The sequence below is a fragment of the Mercenaria mercenaria genome, chromosome 7 (assembly GCF_021730395.1).
Source record: "Mercenaria mercenaria strain notata chromosome 7, MADL_Memer_1, whole genome shotgun sequence".
NCBI lineage: Eukaryota > Metazoa > Mollusca > Bivalvia > Venerida > Veneridae > Mercenaria > Mercenaria mercenaria.
This window is the reverse complement of record NC_069367.1, coordinates 72488719-72502549: the sequence shown is the minus strand read 5'-3', so window position 1 is coordinate 72502549 and position 13831 is coordinate 72488719.

Below are 13831 nucleotides of genomic sequence, written 5' to 3'. Positions count from 1 at the left end.
GGGAATAGAAGCATCCATAAAATACCACTCAGTATGGTTAATAATGCCTGTTTAGACTTTTTCTGAGTTTCAAACAATCTGAAATTCATATTTCAATTTACTCATTTACCCAGCGTGAACAAATTCCAACACTTACAAGCAAATTCATTTTTTACCAAATATCGCAATGTCAGCAATTCTAGCCTAAACACGTTTGTGCCACTTGCGAGAAAAAACAATCTATATATATGGTCTAGATTCAGAATATTTAATAATCAACGTCAAATATTTTCTTTAAAGTTAGTTACCCATCATTTTAATTCAGGAGGGGAGGTGGTGTGTGTGTGTGTGTGTGTGTGTTTTGGAGGGTGGGTGGGGGTAGTGTAGTAAGAAAGATGTCTCCGCCTGCGACTCCCTTGATCCATTCTTTGTATCTGTCAGGTATTAAATGAAAAATGTATATGATACAGGTAAATTAATTCAGATAAATCAAATATTCTGGTAAGTTAAACACTCGGGTATTAAACCTGAAATCTGCTGATTTTCATGCATGTTTGACGACGTGACGCTTGTCATCAGTTGTACCTAGCCGGGCGTTTCCTCGTCTTTACGTGAATTCATAGCCATACGAGTTCCTTAGGAATGTCAGTACAATGTCCATACATCCTTACGAATGGTTAAAATATAATCTGAAAAGTAGATCCCTCGGAAGCACCGAGAACAAGGCAAACAGTGAAAATTGCAGACTCGGTTTGACTGAGTCTGTTCATGAGCAGTAATGGAAAATGCAACACTGCCCACGCCCCCTAGCACCGGCTTAAGCAGTATTCAATCTTCAAATCTAAATGAATTGAAGATTGAAAGACGGTGTTAATGTTCCAATATATTATTTGGTTGTACAAGGCTTAAACTGAAAATAGTGCTCCCAAGAGAAACTGTCAACATTTTGTGAAATTACATCGTATACTTATAATTCTAGATTTTATTTTTCCTGTTTATATGTATGCTTGTGTGTCATAGGCGGTGCACTACAGTTTTTTGTATCTTCCCTGGCTAACAAAAGAAATAACCAGAAAATTTCATAAAAGAGATAAATTGTATTGTCGAGTCAAAAGAGAAAAAAAGAAATTTAAACTATACAACACAAACTGTCAGTATTAAAATCTGAAATACAGAAAAAAACATAAGAGAGTCTTACTGGAACTATTTAGAAAATGTTATCTTTATCAGTGATTCAAACAAAGGAAAAAATAAGAAGTTTTATTTTTTTGTAAAACATAAGAAAAGTGAAAACAGTGGGACAGTACCACTGAATTCTGATGGCATAAAACATACTTGTCCGACAAAGAAAGCAAACATTTCAAACGAACATTTTGAGTCTGTTTTTTCAAAACCTAATTAGATAGTTTTTCCGGACGGGTCGATATTTACCCCAACACCGTGCCAATTTGGTTGTTTCTAATCGATGTAGCTCATTGCAGAGTTGGAGCGTTGTTCATACGTACGGCATAGATGCGCAAATTATTGTATGTTCGCACGCATTTAGTGTACAATAGGTATGATTATACTGACTAGAGGTTAGGGTTAGTATCACCATGGTTACAAAATATATATATTTATAGTACTTTTAGTTCAAATTGCTTCAGTCCGGCATATACCCAAGTCTGTAATTTATACCGGCGCTCCAACTCTGCATTTGTTACAGCCGTTTCTAATCCCGTACCGTACCCATACCGTGCATCTGTATTCCTAAACTATAGGTTTTGTTCGGAGAAAGGCGGAAACTTACATCGTTCTATGACATCAAAATACTTCATAAACACGTTAAAATCCGTCAAAATTAAGAAATCTGCCGTTTGATAATTTGATATATCTCTGAGTCATTTGCTCAAACACTGTAAGAGTTCCCGTGGCATTTGTCGAGAAGCCTTTAACCTGTACTCTTCAGACTTAGTGGGATGATTGGCTAAATGGAGTGAATAACACCTATTGCTTTTAAGATCAATATGTTAAAGGTAAAGGATGCGGCAGCCGAAATGATGAAATGATTTCCTCCTAGAAAAATCAAGAAAAAAAGTTTCTACAATCACATTTTCAGCGTGTTTATTCCAAATGTTCCTAAGGTGAGCGACCATGGGCCATTTGATCCTCTTGTTAAATATCTCTGTCTTAAGCTGTGGACAAATACAGAATACTGTCAAGAGTTTGGCTGAATATATGCTCTTGTTTGAAATAAAAAACTGATTACGTATTTCGTACCAACCTGCGTTGTATAAATGCCCGCCACACCTCACCTCGTTGTAATTTGATTTTAATCGAATTCTAATATAGTGACCTATCAATCTTCCTTTTTTTAGATTAGGTAGACATAACTAAAGGTATGTGCAAATTTTGATTTAATTCTAGTATGTGAAACTCGATAAAATAACAGAAGTACCAGCTAAAAGTTGACAAAAATATGCAAAAATAGTCCTTGGGTCTGCTGAGCAAGTATTTCTTTTTTTACAAAACTATTTTCTTTTGATTTCTCTGAGCATGCTTCAAATAGATATATTGTTTTCCGTTATAAAATGCTTAGATATCAAATTTATGCTGGTTATTGTACTTTACTGAAATATATTTTAGCCTCAGTATAGAAATTTTGAAAAATGTTAAAAATAGCATCATATCTAGGGGCAAATAAAATTGAAACAAAGCTGGTGACCTAGTATTTTTATTTCATTTTTCAATACATCATATCAAAATCTATTATTTGGGAAAAAAAACGAAACTGTAGCGAGCGTCTTTAAGTCTGAAATTTTTGTCTGAATCATCAATATTTGAATCTGGAAAAACCCAACCCTTACAAGGTGTAATGCCTAATATCACCATTGAAAATGAAGGGGTACTAAAACTGCTTAATGACCTAAATCTTCAGAAGGCCTCAGGCCCAGGTAAAGTATTACCAAGACTCTTAAAAGAAACAGGCCTAAACATTGCCCCTTATTTGACTAAAATGTTCTTGTCTTCACTTGGTACTGGCAGTGTACCACAAGACTGGAGGACGGCTATCGCTGACCCTGTTTACAAAAAATGGCCCATGCAGCAAAGCCAGCAATTACAGGCCTATTTCTCTTACTTGCATTGCATCCAAATTAAGGGGACATGTTTTTAGTATCAAATATAATGAATCATCTAGATAATAAAAATTTGCTTAATCCCTTCCAACATGGCTTCCGCTCAAAGCACAGTTGCGAACCTCAGTTGCTTGCTTTTAGTAAAAAATGTTTGAAGCTGGTAAACAGGCAGACATCATTGTAATGGATTTTAGAAAAGCGTTTGATAAAGTCAATCACAATCTTTTGGTATATAAGATATTTACATTAGGCACTGACAGAAAAAAGTCATGTGGATTAAATCTTTCCTTCAAAAACGAACACCAGTTGGTTGTAGAAGGCCACCAATCAGATGTTACCTGTAAAGTCAGGGGTACCCAAAGGGTCTGGCCTTGGGCCTTGCCTTTGCCTAACTTATATTAATGACCCGCCTGACTTACTTAAAAGCAGTGTAAGACTATTTGCTGATGATTAATAGGTTAGACTTAGATAAGGTACCGATTAGATGTCAAAGATTATTAATGAGATTACGTAGGTTCAGTGGTGTAGCAGAATACTGCAAAGGTTCTGATATGGTAGTGACAGACGCCTTATCAAGGTCACCGTTGCAAATATGTGAAGCAAATATAGAAAGTGAGGTGAATCTATTTGTAGAAAATATCTATGAACATTTACCAGTGTCAGATTTAAGGTTGAAATCTTTAGCAGAGGCTACAAAAAATGATGCAGATATGCAATACATCATATCATATTTTAAGACAGGTTGGCCAGAAAAAAGCTTCAAAATTGCCAGAATCAGTTCAAGTATATTTTGATGTAAGAAATGATTTGTCAGTTGTTAATGGATTAGTTTTGTTCAGACAAAGAATAGTAATCCCGAAAGGTGAAAGAGTTATAGTACTTTAAAAACTGCATAAAGGACATCAAGGGATAAATAAATCTAGAAATATTGCGCAACAAAGTGTGTGGTGGCCGTCTATTGACAAAGACATTGAAGAAGCTATCAAAAACTGTCAATTTTGTCAGGAAGAAAAGCCATCAAATAAGAAAGAACCGTTAAAACTATCGGACATTCCGCAAGGGCCATGGATTAACATTTCTGCAGACATCTGTGAACACTTAAACAAACAGTATCTTGTCGTGATTGACTTACTCGAAATACATTGAAATAAGACACCTTACCAAGGCAACAACAGAAACTGTCATTCAAAAGTTACAGAGCATATTCTCGCACTGGGGTGACCGAGAAGATATACTAACAGACAGAGGATCACAATTCACTTCGCAGAAAATGGCTGATTTCTGTGAACAACGTGGAATTAAACAAACATTTTCAAGCCCGCGTTATCACCAAACCAATTTTGCGAGGGCGGGAGTAAAAATTGCACAAGATTCTTACGTCAGAAAGATGTATCTACAGCAATTAGGACTTATCATAATACAACCACATCAGCAACAGGTTTTAGCCCTAATCAGTTAATGATGGGAAGAAACATTAGGACTGTCATTCCTTGCATACCAGAGAAAACCAGACCGAAATGGCCAGAGTTTTCACACGTGAAAAATAACATTCAAAACTCCAAAAGTTCGACAGAAATATTTTTATGACAGTAAAAACAATGTTAGGGAATTACCGTGTTTAAATCCAGGAGACAGGGTTAGAGTCAAACTTGATCACGAAAACCTTTGGGGAAAAAGTAGGAACAATCGTTAAAAGGAATGAAAATGACGGATGGTATACGGTTAAGACACGGGATGGAATATATGGAAACATCTTCAAAAAGTACCGAATAAGAATGGAAACCAAACGAATGAAAACCAAAACTTTGCTTGGCCACGTGAGAAATATGGGAGAAAGAAAAGACCTCCCAGGAGATTAACTGAAACAATGCAGTTATCAAAACAATGTAATGTGTGACAGAACTGTTATTTCCCAGACGAAATAGGTGTTATGCGTTTAATGGTCTTAATTACATTTTAATCTAGAGAAAATCAGCTAGGAAATTACTTCATTAAGTTGTCATGAGTTGTAAACTAGAATCGTTTATTTGCCGATAACATTTTACCATGCAACTTGGTATTATCAATGAAACATAGCATAAGGTATTTCATTCATATTAAAGGAGGGGAGATGTTTGGATACATGAGTCAATGTACTGTAGGCTCCGCCTTCATGAATATTAATGAGCTTTACTACTATTTGAATGTATGTATTGTTATATGATTGTGCAGTATAATCTTGTTTGTTAGTGGAACTATTATGCTGTAAACAAATATGTAAAAGATGCCTGTGTTCAGACATTACACCCATGATAAAACAGGGGTAGAGATAGTAACAGAGGGGTAGAATATGGTAAAATGTTGGTTTGTGAAATGTAACAAAAATTTGTGTGGTATTAAATGGGGACTGAAACAGACAGAGGTAACACTTTATGCACCCCCCCCCCCCCCCCCCCCCTCTTTTAGAGTGATGGAGCATCACAAAATCCAAGTTCATGAAAATTTATCATATCAAAATTCTACTTTCTGGACAAGTCTTTCATAACACTGATAAATTCTTTCATCAAATTCATCTTGTCCAAGTGTTTTTCCTTGGCAGCTTCTTCCCTCTCAATGCTTTCCTTAATCAGGTCCTTGACAACGTCAATGCTCCTTCTATGTTTCTTTGCTACATCTGAAAGATTGGACAATAATGATGTTAACATTTTATGACAAAAAGTCCGAGAGAATTAAAAATCATTTGTACTGTAATCTGGCAACAATATGCCCAAATCTGTATTAAGTCGATGATATTCCATTTCATTGTTTGTTTGTTTATTTTAGGTTTAACACCGTCTTTTCAACAGTATTTAAGTCATGTAATGGCGGGCAATTCACCTAACCGCATGAGATGGAGGACGTACATCGGATATAAATTGCATAATTATGTATGGGGGGGGGGGGTGCATGTTCAATTAGCACTGGATTAAACCTAAAACGGGTGTAGTGTACAGAATTTAATGTCACACAGACTAAAAATATTAATTCCAAAACTGGGCACACAAAACATATCAGTCTGAGAGATGAAACCCAAAATATATGTGATGTCCACTTGTTGATGATGTGTCCAAAGCTTTATTCAAATTTGATGTAAATTGCATATGTAGAGTACATTAAGAAGTGTAACAGAGGAAGACAGTTCATACACTTCATGTACACAGGGGACATAACAATACTGCAATACTGTAACCAAGATTACTATGTGTTTTGTTTATAGTCATTTGCAGTGTTTTGTAACAAAGTGTGACAAACCCGATAGATACCAATGAAATCATTAGCTCCAAGAAATATGAGATAGAATAATGTGCAGTTGGAGAGACAGACATATAGTGCTGTAAGAATTAATGCTTCCAAACATTTCATATTAAGGTATAAATGTTGTTTTTCCCCTTATAATGTATGTAAAATGAACTAACAGTAACATTAATTTCTGAACTGATGTGCTTTAATTACAATGAACATTCAATACACCTTAACATCCGTTGTGGCAGCCATGATGGAACTTCCATTCTATGCTGTGGTTAAAGCTCATATACCGCGGACTGGATGGATAGAGAACACAGTAAACAGATTTCACAAATGTAAACGGAGCTTTTTCATACATCCCAAATTGTCTTCGTTCAAGTAATGTTGGAATCCCAAGTTCGGATCTGCATGACCAGTGTCTTGCTCTGCAGGTTGAATTTCTGATAGGACTTGAACTTTGTCTGTAAACTGAGGTTTAACAAAATAGTTGTTTAAGGGATATATCCTTAATATCAAGATTTAGTTCACAATAAAGTAAATCACTAAAATATGTTAGCAGTGGTGCAGTAGTTTAACTGTTACCCAAGTGCAGTGGAAGCGATACATTGAGTACTACTGTAGCAATGAGTGCACCTAGTCATCTGAGTAGAAAGATATTTAAAATAGCTTTCATTCAACATAAAACAAAAGCTTATTTAAATATAAGATAAAACATAGTGCATGTAGTTGCTAACAAAGAGGAAGAAGAATTCAACATAAAAGTACATCTATCACTTAAGGTGATTAACATCACCAGATTCAACTTTAATACTGTTAAAAGTAACAAGCTCCAATCATGACCTTTGACTTCCAAGTATTACTTTGACTTTGAGCCTAGTGATGACTTACGCTGTGCGCTCTACATGTTGTCTAGATTAGGTTAATTTGAAAATGTTTTCAAGATCTAAAGTCTTATTCAGAAATGTAGAAAAACCTTTTTTTAGGGTTTTGGGTAGATAGAAAGGCAGGAGAAATGACACTAAATAAATGGCAACGGTAATGCCAGGATAAGTACAATTGTTTGCCTAAAGGGAACGTACAATTGCTTGCCTTACCCTTAAAGCAGTCGAAATCAAAGCTGAAACCAAACAGAAGCAGACTTTTACAATACTTTTAAATGCTTGTATATTCTGTATACAAAATGTGACATTTACTCAAGGAAAAATGTTTAACTTCAAGCTTTACATTATAATATTTACATTCAAAGTATTATTCACCTTGTGTACACCATAACTAGTTACTCAAATCTTAACCCTACAAACAAAGTTCCTGTAGAACAGTATATACTACCTTTTGTTTAGGCAATTACCAATATTTTGTGCAGTATTACATTGATGATCAATATTTATACTTATCCACTGGATTTCATTCAAAACACTAATCATGCAGTTCTGGGCTTGGTGTTCTTTTCGACCTCGTAGGAATGGTGTCTGAAATTGTTTTAAAGATTTTGTTTATTGAATATTTGAAAGCATCTTGTAGGAAATGTCATCATAACCTTACTAATCAATAGTAGCAGTTAATCTACAACAGACTGAATATAAAAGGCTTAAAAAGGTTTTACTTGCAAATGATCATCAACCGAATAAAAAGACCCAAAGAAGCTGAATGTGACAGGCAGTTTTCTTGTAAAATTATGTATTTTCCCCTTAAGTAATAAAATATGTGATGAGGTGTACTTATTTATAAACATGGTAATTGAAATATTTACAACTATGTCTTTTACTTAAAATATCTTTTTTCAAACATGCGCAATATGTTGTGAAAAGTCATGCTGTAAAATCATTTAATTTCGTGGACTTGAAATTTTGTGGTTTTGGTCAAAACGGCAATTTCGTGTGAATATGAATTCGTGGATTTAAATTTTTGAACATAAAATAAATGAGAATTTTACTTGTTCGTTGGGATTAAATTTCGTGGATTGGCTAAACTATGAAAATTAGTCCCACACGAATATTAATGATTTCACAGTACCTATATACATACCCTCATCATAGCTTATGGCCCATCATTTTTTTTTATTGGATTTGACTGTACTGCCTGAAATACACAAAATTATGTGACATATCAATTAAGAGTTTTGTAATGAAACAGCACGTCTTCAATGGAATGAATATTAGCTTTGTTACTTGATGTTGGTCCATAGAATACATTGTAAGAAGTACAGCTGTGCAACTCTAATTGGTTAACCAAACAGGAGACAGCGCCCTCGACTATTTTCATGCTGAATATTGAAAATGGGCACATCTGAGGAAACTGGAGTGTCACTGGAGTGTTTAATGACTCCAATGGTGGATGAAGATATTGCACAATACCTTTAGTCTGTGTCAAAAATATTAAGTAATAATAGAGGTAAATATTTTAAGTTGGAATCAAATCCATTCAGTAAAAACAGAGATAGAATGAATGTGCATCAAATCGTTAACCCGAAATTCTAAGTAAAAAGGGGAATAATTCATGAAAATATTGTGCCAGAGTAATGCACCTTGTGTCATATGATGTGGATGATGAAGTTGAACAACTATTTTAAGTTTGAATCAAATCCATTCAGTAATAGCACAGATAGAGTGAAAGTGCACCAAAACTTTAACCTGAAATTCTAAGTAAAAAGGGGGAAAAGTTCACGAAAAATTTGCGCCAGAGATATGCAACTTGTGTCATATGATGTATGTGATGATGTTGATCAATTTTTTTAAGTTTAAATCAAATCCATTCAGTAATAACAGAGAGTGAAATTGCATCAAACTTTAACCTGAAAATCTAAGTGGAAAGGGGGGGGATAAATCAGGAAATATTGGTGCAAGAGTTATGGCCCTTATATCAGATGATTTGGGTGATGATGAGGAATAACTATTTTTTGTTTGAATAAAATCCAAGTAATTACAGAGATAAGAAAAAAATGAGAAAGTGTAAAAATCCTTAAAACTTAAGGAATAATATCTAAAACAGAAGAACACTGTATATACAGAACACTGCAAAGAAAAATAATTTACAAGACTCTGAGTCCAAAACATATTTTGGGTTTGTTTCGGGTAGACCAGTAAAGGTTTCTTCTTCCATTAAGTCATCAAAAGGGTCTTCCTTTAAGGCTGCCGCCCCTGATTTATTCTTTTGCTTCTCTTTCCTCACAAACTTTTCCTTTAAAGATTTTATTTTAGGTCTACACTGTCCATATATGAAACCATTCTCTTTTAAATACTCTTAAACCACATGCTTCTTTCGTTTTATACACTTTCTTTGATACCTCCATTTCACGGTATACAGTCCTTAATACTTTTTCAGCATCTGACTCCCATTTACACGTAGACTCAAAACATCTGAGGAATGCAAACAGAAGTGTTTACATTTAATATAAGCCAGTCAACTTTTATTTTTAATGATTATTAATTATCTTAACTTGATATGTGATATGTTGATAGAATGCAAGTTACAAAACATGTTTTCTCAAATATTTCTTTCTTTATAACACTCTGTATTAATACACCACTCCTCGTATATATAACAGTTTTTCTACGTATCTGGTCTATATTCAACATATCATATTTCCTGAACTATTAAAATTAAAAACTTTTCTTATATCATTGAATAAAACTCTTTAATACTGAAATTGAATGGCTTGCCAGTAAATTGTCAAAATAAGCTTCCCTATGCATTAACAAAGATATTGGCATAGACAGTATCTCAACAAAGTCCCATGTACTTCAATCACCAAAATACAGGCCCTACCCACATTTTATAAACTTTCACCTTTACAAGGTCTAGATAGTAGTAAATATAATTGCACAGCAGGATTTCAATATAAAAAGCTTAGAATAAAACAAAAAGCATATTTCATTATACCTGAAAGTGTAGCCTCAGCACTCTTCATCATTGTAGTTTCTTCTCTTTTTAATTCAGAAGATTTGACAGAGGAATTTAGTTTGGCCTATCAGTTTTATTTGCTTTTAGGGTATCTTTTTATAGGAACCTTTGCATAAACAAGTGTAAATGATAAAAATAAAACAAAATGCTTAAAATATTAAAGTATTTTAGGTATGCATTGACGAATTCTTCTTCACAATTTAAGACTGTAGTATGTGTTAATGTGCAGCTGGAATTATTTAAGTTGGGTGTTGTGTAAGTCATTTCCAATTCGTTTATTGCAACATACATCATAAACTCTACTTGTTTAACAAGATATAGGGTTAAATGCATTTACTAGTGCCTTTAGACCTGTACGTCTCGAGGCTGAAAACACACAGTCTGACACCTGATTCTGCACTACTGTTTACAGTCACCTCAGGCAGAGAACTTAATTAATAAAATTCTTTCAAAAGACACTAAGAAAAATTGAAATATATCAATTGATCTTACTTGCACATTTCGAAGAGCAATTCGACTTTGTGTCTGTGTCTTTTTTGGCCACTAGATTCGAGCCTGAAAAAACATAAACAACTGTAAATGAAATTGTTAACATTTGTCAAAATATTAAAGTGTATATGCATTGAAGAATATTTCTTTTGATATGCGACACCGGTGTCGAAAAGCAAACAACTATGTAATTGTTAGGGCCAGTCAGTACTGTTAAGTAATTTCCCTGTATAGAGACTAAAAATCAGCGTTCGAGTTCAGCCTTTGACAGGCGCCAAATTTGACAGTATGTGACCGCTGCACTTCCACACAAACATACGAATATATCCGAAATGTTCATTATTCATTCTAATTAGGGAGATTCAATTACTGACTGCAATATTTGTACAGTCAACTGAAATCCACTAATAATTAAAAAAATTAAGGCAATATTACTAAATACTTACCTATCTCTAGTTCTCTAGCTATCATCTCAAATGCATGGTGTTTTATCATTGGATCTTGTAAGTAAAGAAACAAAATAGATTAAGACGACACAGTTATGCACGGCTAAACCGTCAAAATACAGATTCAACCTGCGGGTTCGAATTGTGGCAGGCGCCAAATTTGACAGACAGTGACCACTGCACTTCTTTTACAACATAGAAAATTATACATATGCAAATTTATAATTTTATACATTGGCTGGTTAATCTGCTCGTGAAGCTTGGCAATCTTATTTAGATTATATATGCAATATTGAATCTTATTAAAAAAGAGTGGAGACAAGAAATTTAGATTTAAAAGCACAATCTGGAAGCTATCAATAGTTATTTCTTAAGCTTTGCATCAATTATGATGGCCAGTTGTCCAAGCTGACAGTATCTGCTGATTAAAGTTTTGAACATTTTGGCCTGGAATATGGGAATAGCTAGACCAAGCAGTGAGATATTTTGCCACATCAATGTAATCTAAATACTGCTAGGTAACTAAATTAATAAATGAAAACTGAACAAAAAATGTTACAACTGGAGTTCAACGCTTCCATAAGTGACGGGCTTCCTTTTATAATGTATTTTTTCCCATCAATGATGACAGCAAACTGAATTGTGCTGCAAAATTTAAAAGGTGAAAAATATAACATTATTTTTGTCTCCATTTATAACAATATTTCAACAAGTGTATAAAAGAAATAAAAAATACTTCTCCAAATGTATTGTCAAGATAAGTCAACTGCAAATTTTCCGTCAATTTTCATAAAAGTATTGACAATGCAAACATACGAATACTCATTTTTTGGGAGGTCTATTCCAGAAAATATATTCATCCTCCTCTGGAAGCATTTTTTTTGGTGTGGTTGTGGTTGGGGTGGGGGGGGGGGACATCTTTGACGCGATCCTTGGAAATACTGAGATAAATGTTTCAAATGGGCAATACCACCACTCGCCTCAAACACTTGAAAGGCCAAAGTAGTGGAAACAATTTACCATGAAAATTTCATCCCTGCCCAGGGATATAAACTACCTGTCATAAATAAATGTTTACCATTACACATATGGGCATTTTCTCCAAAGATTTAGGGGCCTAGCCCAAAATCTGGTGGCCATGGGCTACTGGGCCCCTGCTAATTTATATCCCTGCCTGCCAATGCTTTACGTGTTTTAAGTTTTACATGCTGATTATGTCAAAAACTGGCCATAAATTCAAGTAAAACTTACATAATACATTTATCCAAAAGGGACTCAATTCCTCATTGATTTAAGTAAAAACTATCAAATGATATCCAAAATTACGATTTTTCTGTTGTTTTAAGATTATATAGATGTAAGTATTGTTCACAATGTTTACCGTGGCTACATAATTATATGCCAACATGCGCCAGCGGTAAAACCAATGACTTCACATGACTGTGTACTGTGATTTATCTAGTTAATATTTGATTCTTCAAAGTTTTTACGTTTACATTGCCCCATCACAAATTAGTGCAAATAATTTGATGCGATCCTAAGAAATGTGGTTGTGTATATTTATGTTTTATACCATGGTCACAAACTTACCACTCTAAAGGGCCTTGAGCAGTGGATAATAAAGGAAAAAGGCTCTTTTTTAAGGGTTTTTCAACAGTATTTCAGTCATATAACGGCGGGCAGTTAACCTAACCAGTGTTCCTGGATTCTGTACCAGTATAAACCTGGTCTCCGCAAGTAATTGCCAACTTCCCCACATGAGATATCAGAGGTGGAGGACGAATGATTTAAGACACATTGTCTTTTATCAAATGGTCACGGAGAACATACGCCCCCCTGGGGATCGAACTCGCGACCCTGCGATCCGTAGACCAATGCTCTTCCTACTGAGCTAAGCGGGCGGGCTACTTATGGAATGTAGTATTTGTATGCTAAAATGGTTTGAAGGTTTGGACTGTTTGTTGCATTCGATAGTAAAATGTGTGTGTGTGCGTGTGTGTGTGTGTTCGGGTTTAACGTCTTTTTCAACATTTTTTTCAGTCATATAAACGACAATGTCTACTTGTAGCAGTGAGCGCAATGCCCAACTTTATAGTGCTGCCTCACTGGAATATCACGCCGTAGACAAGTGGCATGATACCCCACCCAGTCACATTATATTGACACCGGGCTGACCAATCCTAGCACTATCCTCTTAATGCTGAGTCAATCTTTTACGTCTTTGGTATGAGGCGGCCGGGGATCGAACCCACGACCTCCCGCACTCGAATCTGACGCTCTACCACTAGGCTACCGAGGCGGTGTAATATGTTTGTATATCGTAATGAATTGCAATGGTGGTTTTGATCATTAAACCATTTTTACCTTTTCATATTCGTTGAAACTACTATTTCGTCTTTAGAAATGAACCACATGATATCGTTTATCCCTGTTTTATTATGCTCACAGGTAAACTAAGCTTAAGTAATTTTCACATCAGTGTATGTTTCCTGGAGAATTTTATTAAAATGCTATAAATTTTATTCGTCTAAAGCATGATAAACTCACCGACACAACAAAACGTGCAAACATAATATATGGCATGCGTAAAATGTATGATAAAGTCAATGTAGTAATTGTAGTATTTATAATTTATAA